Here is a 10,695-nt window from a genome sequence, read left to right on the forward strand (position 1 = left end):
ACAATATGGACAATACATTACCTGGGGAAAGGGGAAAAGGAACAATATGAATGCTAAGTGTGGCTTAAAACATATCAAAAGTTTCAACCTAACGTTACACACTTTTACCCTGACTGCACTGGAATTCTAGAACAGCACAGAAACAGTTATGGAGATAGAGATATATTTCCTCTAACTGCATGCTAATATTAGGCCCAATCTTCCTTTATCTCCATAGGCAAGTTATCCAGTGTTAACCAGTGTTATTAGCCTTCAATTTGGGATTAATTACTTTAAATATCGTCAGTTATGTTTCAAAGTCATTTTATTAGCCATGTCAGCAAAACCCACTGGTAGTATAACTTGCTTGTACCAGCTAACAGCATGTTTCACACTATATACAGTCTATGGTTTCACAATGAATTAACCGTGTGTATTTATTTTATCAGGTTATTAGAATTGGCAGGCTAATTACAAGCAAAAGGCTAACGATAGTTTAGCAGCAGATCACTGCAATAGGCTGAATCATGCAATCATGATGTTAAAATAAATAAAAAACACTTACTTTTTATCTCATTTTCCAACACCGCTGACGGAAAGAGACGGTGATTGAGCTGTGACTCAAAATCCGCGTCAACGACAAGCCTGTTCGGACGTGTGCATCATATTTAAGTGTCCCCTGGAAACACTTGTGTTGCGGTCTATTTGCAGCGCGTTTTTGTAATGTGTTGTGTTGTGGTCTTTGCAGCGCATTTTCTAAATGCTGCGCATGTGTTGTCAAATTGATGAAAATGTTTTCTCAGTTTGCTTGTGTTTTGTCTTTTTGCATGTGTTTTCTTAAGTTGCAGTGCTGTGACCTTTCAGGACCACCGTAGATACGGGCTCAAATGGGAATGGATTGAATGCGTGGACTGGATTATATGGAATGGACTGTCGCCTAATTCAATGAACTTTAAAATACAAGAAAGAAAACTGAAACTGGTGTTGTGTTGTAAATGTTTAATTGTCAATTGTGTTTTGGATTGCTCATTTAGGCAAGTGTGGTTGTGCAGGTTTAAGGTCTGTTTGTTTTGGGTTTAAAGTATTATTATTTGTCAGACCCGACTCTGACTGGCACCCCCCCCCAAGACGATATTTCAGAAGGCTGTGATCATAAGAAGGTGGTCCTGAGCGGTCCACTTAACCTTCTCCAGGAGACTGATGTTGGGAACTGTGTGAACTTTGAGTCATTTTTAGGTATGTCCTCACCATGTCTCTTTCCCTAAACCTAATTACAGCAACTTAATTTGCCTAAACCTAACATCTGTAACTTTACGGTAAGGACGTAATGTCATTTGTGGATTGCTAATTCATAGGATATCATACAAACTGTTGTATGTGCATTTTCATTATATATCATCAATCCTGCCTCTATTGTTACTCTATTAGTTATTGGTTTATTTTATATCTTGTATAGTTTTAATTTTTGACTGCTATTTAATATTATTTGATAACCCACTGGTTGTTTCGGCTAGTTAGGGTATTTTTTTTTGTTATGTTTTTTTTTTTTTTAAATGAATGTTAATTGTGACTGTATTTTGTGTTACTGTAATTGAAGCATTATCTGGCACGAGAATTTCTTTTGGGATAAGAAAAGATCAATTCAACTGAATTGAACTGAACTGAATCGTTGTATATGTTGGTTTAGAAGCTTTTATTGGTGATTTTTCATGGTACATGGCCCTGCTTTTCTCCATAACTGTCATTGCTTTGCTGCAATTACAGTGCAAAGATGCCAACATACAAAAGATCCACAAACGCTGACCAAGCAGAGCAGACTGGTCTTTTTCAGCCAGCAGGGCTTAAAGAGACAGGCGCGTGAATACATGTGTACCCACACAGACAGTATGACGGAAGTGTTTGTTCAACATAGCATGTGAACATGTTTAGGTAAAAAGCAAAAATACAAGCATGAACCTGGAAATGAGCTTAACAGATTTTTTGAATTTCAGCCTTACGAAAGCTTATTTGCCATGCCAACACATGGAACGTTTCTATAATGCCAAAGATGTCACCTATCCATTTGATGAGGAAATTTATGTCATATTTCAAGGAGGTGTGACATAGCCTACCGTTCTGTGTAAACTGACCCAAAACCTTTTTTCTTTTTGTAACATTTGCATGATTGGGATCGCCCATCTTTCATTAATTTAGACAAGTGTAAACACATTTATCACACAATTTATTTAAATTCATACTTTGATATAATTTCACATGCACAATTTGCTTTTCCTGTTAATCATCATGAAGTTAGACTCCATGTTCATTTCAGTTATAGAAATGTACACGGAGTTAAGCTTTTTCACTGAAGGTTTAAAAGGCCATCTATAATTCAAACAAAAAAAAAGCTGCCTATTATCACTGTGACACCCTCCTCCCTCCCACACCTTTCCTATCCTTACGTCACCAGGCTCTTCATGTATGGCGAAGAGCCTGGTTTCCATTCACTCTGAATTTTGTCTGGATTCTGGTTCCGGTCTTGAGAGCAGATCCGGAATTCACCAAATTCACCAAAGTAAAAGTATTCATCAAAGTAAAACTTTAAATTCTGGCGCACCATCGATTTCCGTCTCCGGTTTCTCCACATTGGAAAGTTGAATCGGAAAAGAAAGAAGAGTGAAGACTGTCGCCACGATTGATACATTTTAATCATTTAAACATGGACGTACAACAGTCTGTTTTAGAAGAGGTTCTTCAAGAAACTTGGTTGATAGAGCATGCTACATGGCGAGCATCTCACAGTTTTCCTCTCTCTCCTGCCCCCACCGCCCCAAACTACAGGTATAATGAACAAAACTAGTGTCTATTAAATAAAACAGACAACTGAAATAGACAATAACTTGTAATACAATTAAATACAATAAAAGAAAAAGGTTAACTTAATGGCTTGGGGCTTTTCTTGTAAATTATATTCTTTAAATTAAAAAGTTTAACCACATTTTTATTAGCTTAGTGCTTTTATTTTTACAGAAAGGCGCATCCATCGAATTCCGGATCCTGTCTCTCTCGCCCTGGTTCTGGTTGCTTACCAAAACGGCCACTAATGGCCCCAGACTACACCCTCCCTAATTCACTCCCCATAAATTTCACTGAACACATTTAATTCAGGTAAAAAAAATAAAAATAAATCCTTGAAATCTAAAATTCATGGGGTACATTTAATTGGGTAAAACAAAAATGCTTGAGGTAAAAAAATGAATCGAACACATTTAATTGAGGTTTACAAAAAATGCTTGAAGGCTGAAATTCATTGAATACATTTAATTGAAGTAAAAGAAAATATCCAGCGCCAAAATTCATTAAGAACGGTCCCCTACGCCCACAAACTGAACACATCATTTGATTCAGGCAAAAATGGTCCCTGATGCATCAAGCCAAAAAGTCCTTAAAGACGGTGTTATCATCAATGACCCCATTATCTTCTACACAGGACACGTTAAACCATGAACTGACAGATTACACATAAGTTCCAGCTCTCTGCTTTTTTACAGCCCTCTGCGTCCCCATATTGCTGCACACAAGCCATACGTGACTTTCCCTTCTTCTTGGCTTTTTGCTTTTTGGGTAGTGTTCCTTTTCCTGTGGTCTTGCTTGCCATACATTCAAAAGTGTGGTCACTCGTGAGGTGGAAGCTTGGGGGCTTTGGCTGCTTACTTATGGTAGCACACTCATGGATGGGGAGTATTTACCGGGTCAGCAAAGACTTGGCAAAGGCTTGGAGGAGGGCTTAGGTGAGGACAAGGGATTACAGTTACGTGTAATTTTGCTAATGGGTGGCATGAAATACAAGAGGCCTTTGTTTTAGTGTGGCGCTCCACTGACTCAGTTTGAACTTTCGTACTCAGTTCGTTACCCATTTAGAGGTGCTGAAATTTTGAAGCTTTATAAAGAACTGTGAATGTCTGTCCTTTTATTATGGTTTCTCTTGGCTTTGCTGACAGCCAACTAAACAACTAAACATGCCCAATGCCCTTCCCTCTGGTCTTCCTCTGGATAACTTGTATCAGCGTTGGCCACTCTGCATTGCACACCAGCGGGGCCGGGTGGGGAGCCAGCTAGCTGCGCCACTGGTTCATGATTAACACTGGTAATGATGTGTGTTTATGGGGGATCCATTGTGTTTCCATGACACTGCCTGGACTGCAGATGTCCACTCCAAGTTTTTATCTGAGAGCAAAGAGCTCTCATTTTGACTTCCTGTTAAAGTGGTAGGTTTTCCAAACTAGGTCAAGAAGACTATAGACTTTCGACACCCCAGGTTTCATCTTCTGTGGGTTAGTATCGCAAGTTCCGATCTGTGCAAGAAGCAGGCAACATATCCCAGGTTTCCACGGTACCTTCCTACACACTACAATCTCACAAACACACACACTAAGTGTCAAAGTCAAGGATCCTTTCTTGGTATGACAGGTCCCTCCAAGGATCCTGCAGAGGCAAGACAAGAGTCCCTCCTAGCATTTGGTGAACACACATTGGAACAAGCTAACAAGTGCCCGTAGGTGTACGTCATTAGCCCTCAGCAATCTGAGAGGGTTTCAGGATACTGTGATAATTTTGGGCTCTCTAATGTTGTTATACTATTTCCAAAGTCATGTGACTTTTAGGGAAAATATATTTCTGGATTATGCTTTAAAAAACAAAACAAAACAAACAAAAAAAAACTGGTAGACTAAATGAAACTTTTGGAAAAAAAGCAGTTTTAGAATTCTGCTACAATGCATAAACTGACCTTAACCATTGTGGTGATTTTTTTTACGTAAGTTGAGGTGTTTCTGTTAAGTCTCAGGAATGTGTGATTATGCATTAACACTTTAATCTGTGGCAGTGATTTTGACAATTACATGGCTGTTTAAAACGTGTCCTGTTGTGTTGGGAAGAGTTGGCAGGAGGGGAAATCCTTCTTTCACTGAATATGCAAAAGGTGCTGTTCACAGGTGAGGCCAGGCAAAGCCCCCTCAGACACACTCTAACAGAAACATTCACACCCTAATCTCTTAAACAACATCTGAAAAAAGTCCTAAATCACCACAGCATGTAAAGTATGCTCTCGGACTCACACACAGAATCACACTGTGATTACAAAGTGTTCCAGATTTTATATGTGTATCACCACAAATGCCGCTACAAGTAAAATAAATAGTGGAGCCGCGCTGCTCTGAAACAGCTGACTGTGTCCATTGCACATGATACCGCCCGGTAATCCTCTGAAATAAGTTCACCTCAAAACAAATAAGTGATGCTTTGACCTGCAGGATATTCTAATGTGTTTACTGTGGCTGTTCTCACCACGATTCCTCCAGAAAATACACCAATTGAAACCAAAAGAATGAGAGCAATTATTATGTCATGTGAAAAGAAGAGAGAGGGACACTTAGTGTTCCATCTCTGCTGTGACAGATTAATTTAAAAATTTTTATGTTTTATCTAAATCATGTTATTTTAAAAATCTCATTATTTGGCAGTGGCTGCATTGGAAAGTGTAAATTATGAGTTTTCTGTCAATATTTTTTTCATGGTTGTAAGATAAAATCACCTGAAGATATTAATCTAAATATATGACATCATTATCGAAATCCTGCCGAGCTCAGCTGGTGCAGATTTCAGAATTGTAGGTATTTTACACCCCCTGAGGATACTCACATGCAACCTTGAAATTTCTCTGAAAGAAGGAGACAGTCCTCGGTAGAATTTGTAGGATCTTTGACATTGGAACAGTCCTTTGGCAGGATTTGATGTGACATCCTTGAAATGCAGCCATTTAAGAATCCTTCCTTACATTTGAGAGACACCCACTGTATGGTCTAACTTTTTGAGAGAGGCATAGTTGTGATTATAAACCTGTGTGGCATACAGTGGACTGGGCTCAGTCTGCAGGTGGGCAATCACACCCCCACTGGTGCCCATGTTGACAAAGGCCCCATCTGCACCTTAAAACACATTTTCTCATCCACCACTCATCATCCCCTGGGCAAACTGCATCAAATGCAGCATTGGAGGCATTTGTGACCTTTTAAAGGAAAGCATAAAATACATGAAAATGATGAAAAACAAACACAGTCAGTTCTCAAAATTACAAATACTATTCATTACTTTAAAATGTTACACAAAGGAAATTATTCTGAAAAGAGAAAAAACTTTCTTACTGAGGGCATGTGGATGTTGAAGGATCTGTGCTGCACATATACAATTTCCCAATATATGTTTAGGATATTGTTTTCACTGATAATCAAAATGACCAGACAATGTGCTTCTCTTACCTTCACTGCAAGGCTTTCTTCCTGCACTCCTTTTGTCACTGTTATATGCTGGATTCATTTCCTTTGGTTTCTTTTTTTATTTTTTTTGTGTGTGTGTGTAGGGTTATAAGTGGTCCAGACTTCACAAAGACCACTTCTTCTTATGCAATATGAAGTTACATTTTATTTGTAGCTGTCTCCTCCTTTCCTCTTTGGAGAGTAGCACTAGCCTTCTCACAGCTGCCTACAAGGAGTCTTTGTTTTTCCACTACAATGTGCCCATCTCTGCACAATATGTCTTTGTGACTTGCTATGTTTCAGGTCAGTACCTTGTTTAAGTTAAAGGTTGCCCATAACCGAGGCTGAGCTGCCTGCTTGCTACACCCCTTTGCGGGACATTCACTTGTTCTCAAAAATGAGCCATGCTAATGTTTTCTGCCACTGTGGCTTAATATTGTCGCAGGATGAGCTGGTATCACCAGGAGCTTCAGGCAACATTACTTCATCACCTCCCTTGTGCATCTCCTTCGTAACTGTTCCAGTTGAAACTTCAGAAACTTCAGTTTCTGTTGCAAAACAAAATGAATTGGCTTCCCTCTAAGTATGTTGGAGTAAGGACGCTTTCCGCTAACGAAGGAATCACATGATTGTTTCAATGGACATTACTGGTCCAGTAAGGGTGGGCAGATCGATCCTAAAATATCGATACTCTCAATGCTACGTTCTCATTTTGAAGATCGATCCTAGCATCAATAGGATTGATACCAAAAAAGGGATTTGTTTCTCTCTTCTACACTGTACCTATTTGTATTTCATGCGTAAAACTGTTTGTGCAAACAACGTTCCATTATCGTAAACATATCTAGTGCATGTACTTTTTGTTTTACTCCTGCTTTCTCAATGTGTGCAATCAAATCAACTTACATGAGATTCAGCAGCATCTTCTTGGTTGTACTTTCACGTGATGTCAGCAGTAGAGGGACAGTAAGCACCATCCTCTCAACTCACTCAGTAGTTTTCCACTCACCCCGCATCTCCACCATGCCTCCCCTGCCAACCTATCAGCTGTGCACACATTTCCCGCTCCTGCCGGTCCACCACACCCACCTCATCAAGCTAACGCAACTCACCTGTAGATCATTACCTCCTGCCACTATACACAGACTCTCCTTGCCAGATTGTTCTTAGCCATTCCTACACAAGACTTTCTTGCGTTAATTCCCGGACTGCTTCCTCGTTGCTGACCCTGCTTGCCTCTGACTCTGCTATTTCGTTTGCTCCTCGGTAAATCATTCAGCCTTCTGTCCCCAACCAAGAGCCGAGAGCCTTGGACTGATAGAGCTTCTCAGAAGGCTCTGAACCTGGACATTGACTCTCTCAGTTGTTTTACCAGTTTGCTCTCTATGAGTGTACTATGAACTGTTCTTCTTGTCAACTGTGCTGCTTTTGGGTGCAACATTTACCTGTTACAGTTACTTTAGCGGATTGATTATTCACCTCACAAATCATGACATTCATCATGAAGTCCAGCACAGCTATTGCCTCATTTGATCTTGTGTTATCAACCTTTTTTGTTGGAAAAACAAGTCTGGTCGGCTGAATTTTGTAAAATTTCGTTTTTACAATTTTACAGTCCACCCTTACCTATTTGTGGTTGCAAAACATAGAAACGCTCGCAGCCAACTGATCCTGCCCATGTCCTACAGTTCAACAAAAAATAAGCTGAGACCTTTATCCAAATGCTTTATGTGCCCCTTTGCCTAAATTGCTTCATCTTGCTTATCCCACATATAAAAAATAAAGTTGTAGTATTTCTTAGAAAGAAAATAAACATAAATATAAACTTATAAGTTAATGATAATGAAATCATAATTTTTCAAGAAAAAAAATCTACCTGCCCTATAGTCTGCTGTACATCATGTTATTGCTCTGCTGATATTGCAGTATTCCCTTCTGACCATCTGACAGATACAGAACCTAGTTTGGGACTCTGTGGAGTTTGAGCGGCAGTGTGCTGCTCTTCATCAGAGGCAGAATACCAAAACAAATTGAAAACACTTCTGATCAGGCATAATACAGGGTCTGCCCATATTGCAAAATAAAATGCACTGTCCCTTTCTGAATCAATTCAAGACACAATCTGTCTTGTATTTTCATACAAATGAAAGAAGAATGAAGATTCTGTTCACTCAGATATTGGTAAGGACAATTCTGCCTTCTCAAAATCCTGATAGGGACATGACCCTACCATCTGTATGCAAACCGACAGCCTTTGTGATGGGGGGGACCTGAATGACTGACAATATATTGTTGCAGTGATGCATGGTCAGTGACTAACAGGAGGCAGCATTTCCCCTGGTTTCATCAGAGCAAAAACCTGTCAACTTCCGTAAATCCCTTGCATGTGTATAGGCGATTTAAATAACTTTAAAAACTAGAGGATAGAATGTTTTTTGAAAAAGCTGCATGGGATCCAAAACATGGGATTGAGACTAATACAATTTAAAATATTGAGACTTTAATATGTGAATATAGAAACAACAGTATAGTAAAGGCAAAGTTACATTAAGGCATCTAAAGCACTTTGCGATTTTAAGGGTCATTACCTACTGTAGCTTTGCCTTCACAAGGATGCCACACACACACACACACACACACACACACACACACACACACACGCAGACGCTTCGCAGACCAAACTACTAAAAGTTGTGGGCTCAAGTCCTCTATACTCAGTGTGACTGGTTTTAATTGGACAGCCTTCTTTAATTTGTTATCAGCATCAGGGCCACAATGCATATAGGTCAATAATCTTTACTGAAAGGCCCACTGTGCAGAGTTTTGGAGGATATATTGGCAGAAATGGAATACAATATTATAACTGTTTTTTTTTGTTGTTGTTGTTGTTTATACATACCTGAAAATAAGAAAACTGTGTTTTCGTAACATTAGAATGAGCAATGTATATGTATAAAGGGAGTGGGTCCTCGTCCATGGAGATCTCTATGTTGCACCGCCATGTTTCCACGATACCCCAGAATGGACAGACCAAACACTTGGTCTAGATATGGCCATTCACATTTTTGCATCGGACACCACAGTTAACAGCCCCTCCGCAATGAGAGCATCGGGAAACACACCAATTTTTTAACGTGAAACTGCTTTAATTAGTATTTTAACTGGTTTAATTCACCAGGTCAGTTTGTTTTGGAGAGGAGGTAACCTCTGTGGATCATTCAGCTCACTGTAACTACCTCCTCAATGTTTGGATCTTAAGTTGTCAGAGAAAAAAGGTGAACACACATTAGCAGGTGCTTGGCTAATGGCCCATCTCGGACATGCCAATTAGTGTCAGAGAAACACTGATTTGTAGCATGAAACTGCTTTATTCAGTGTTTTTACTGGTTTGAATCACCAGGCCCGTTTGTTTGGAAAGGAAGAGACGAAAAAGAAATACAACTTAGGTCTCTCTTGGTACCCTTTTGTACATCAAGTTTAAAATGCTTTACTTATTTTGCAATATGGGGACTGGACCTTGGCCCACCACCACCAAATAACTGCATTTCAATAAGGTACAACTGTGTCTGATAAAATATTGTAGAAATGCCATATGACAGAAGAAGAAACAGTGCTGAATACTAACTACAGTACTATGGTAAAAAAATTTAGTTAGTTGAGTAGTTTGACAAGCACTTACACACACACACACACACACACACACACACACACACACACACATACATCTGGGAGCTGCTAAATGCCTTGCATCAGGGGGGTTTATGCAGGACAAGTGATATTCACAACTTCACAATTCCTAGATTCCTCCACCCACAGACTTAACACATGGAGATGTAAATGTGTAGACTTTTGTTTAATCTCACATCCCTAAATTTGAGATTGCTGTTGTGAAACCAATGTGTTTTATATTTTGACAGATGTCATGTGGAGTTGCAAAGTCACAACTTTTGTTTTTTCTTTTGTTCTTTTGTGGAGCAGGAAGGGAATGTGCGACATCTATTGTGAAAGCAGCAGTACTCCTAATGGACTAAAAGACCTGTTTGCTAAATTTAAACCATGAATCTGAATAGTAATTGCTGTAATTCTCTCTCCCTCCCAATCATGTTGTGTCGGTAAGTGCTGGTAAGAAAGACGTGTTTAAGAGCAACTGAATTTTTTAGCAGTCTATAACAATATTAAGTCAGATTTTGACGATTAATGAAGCATACGTAAAATAAAAAAATGATGGAATATTGAAACATAATTCTTGCATACTTACATTCACATTTCTAAATCATAAACCTCATGCTGTTATTTTGCACAAATGTGTGAACAAAGCCTGCACTGTACTGCTATTTTGAAAACATTTTATGCTGCCTTAAAAAGGACCTCCGGCATGCATAATAAAGATGAATTGTAATATCACATCCTGACTCACTTTTTC

This window comes from Epinephelus fuscoguttatus, linkage group LG15 (genome assembly GCF_011397635.1).
Source record: "Epinephelus fuscoguttatus linkage group LG15, E.fuscoguttatus.final_Chr_v1".
Classification (NCBI taxonomy): Eukaryota; Metazoa; Chordata; class Actinopteri; order Perciformes; family Serranidae; genus Epinephelus; species Epinephelus fuscoguttatus.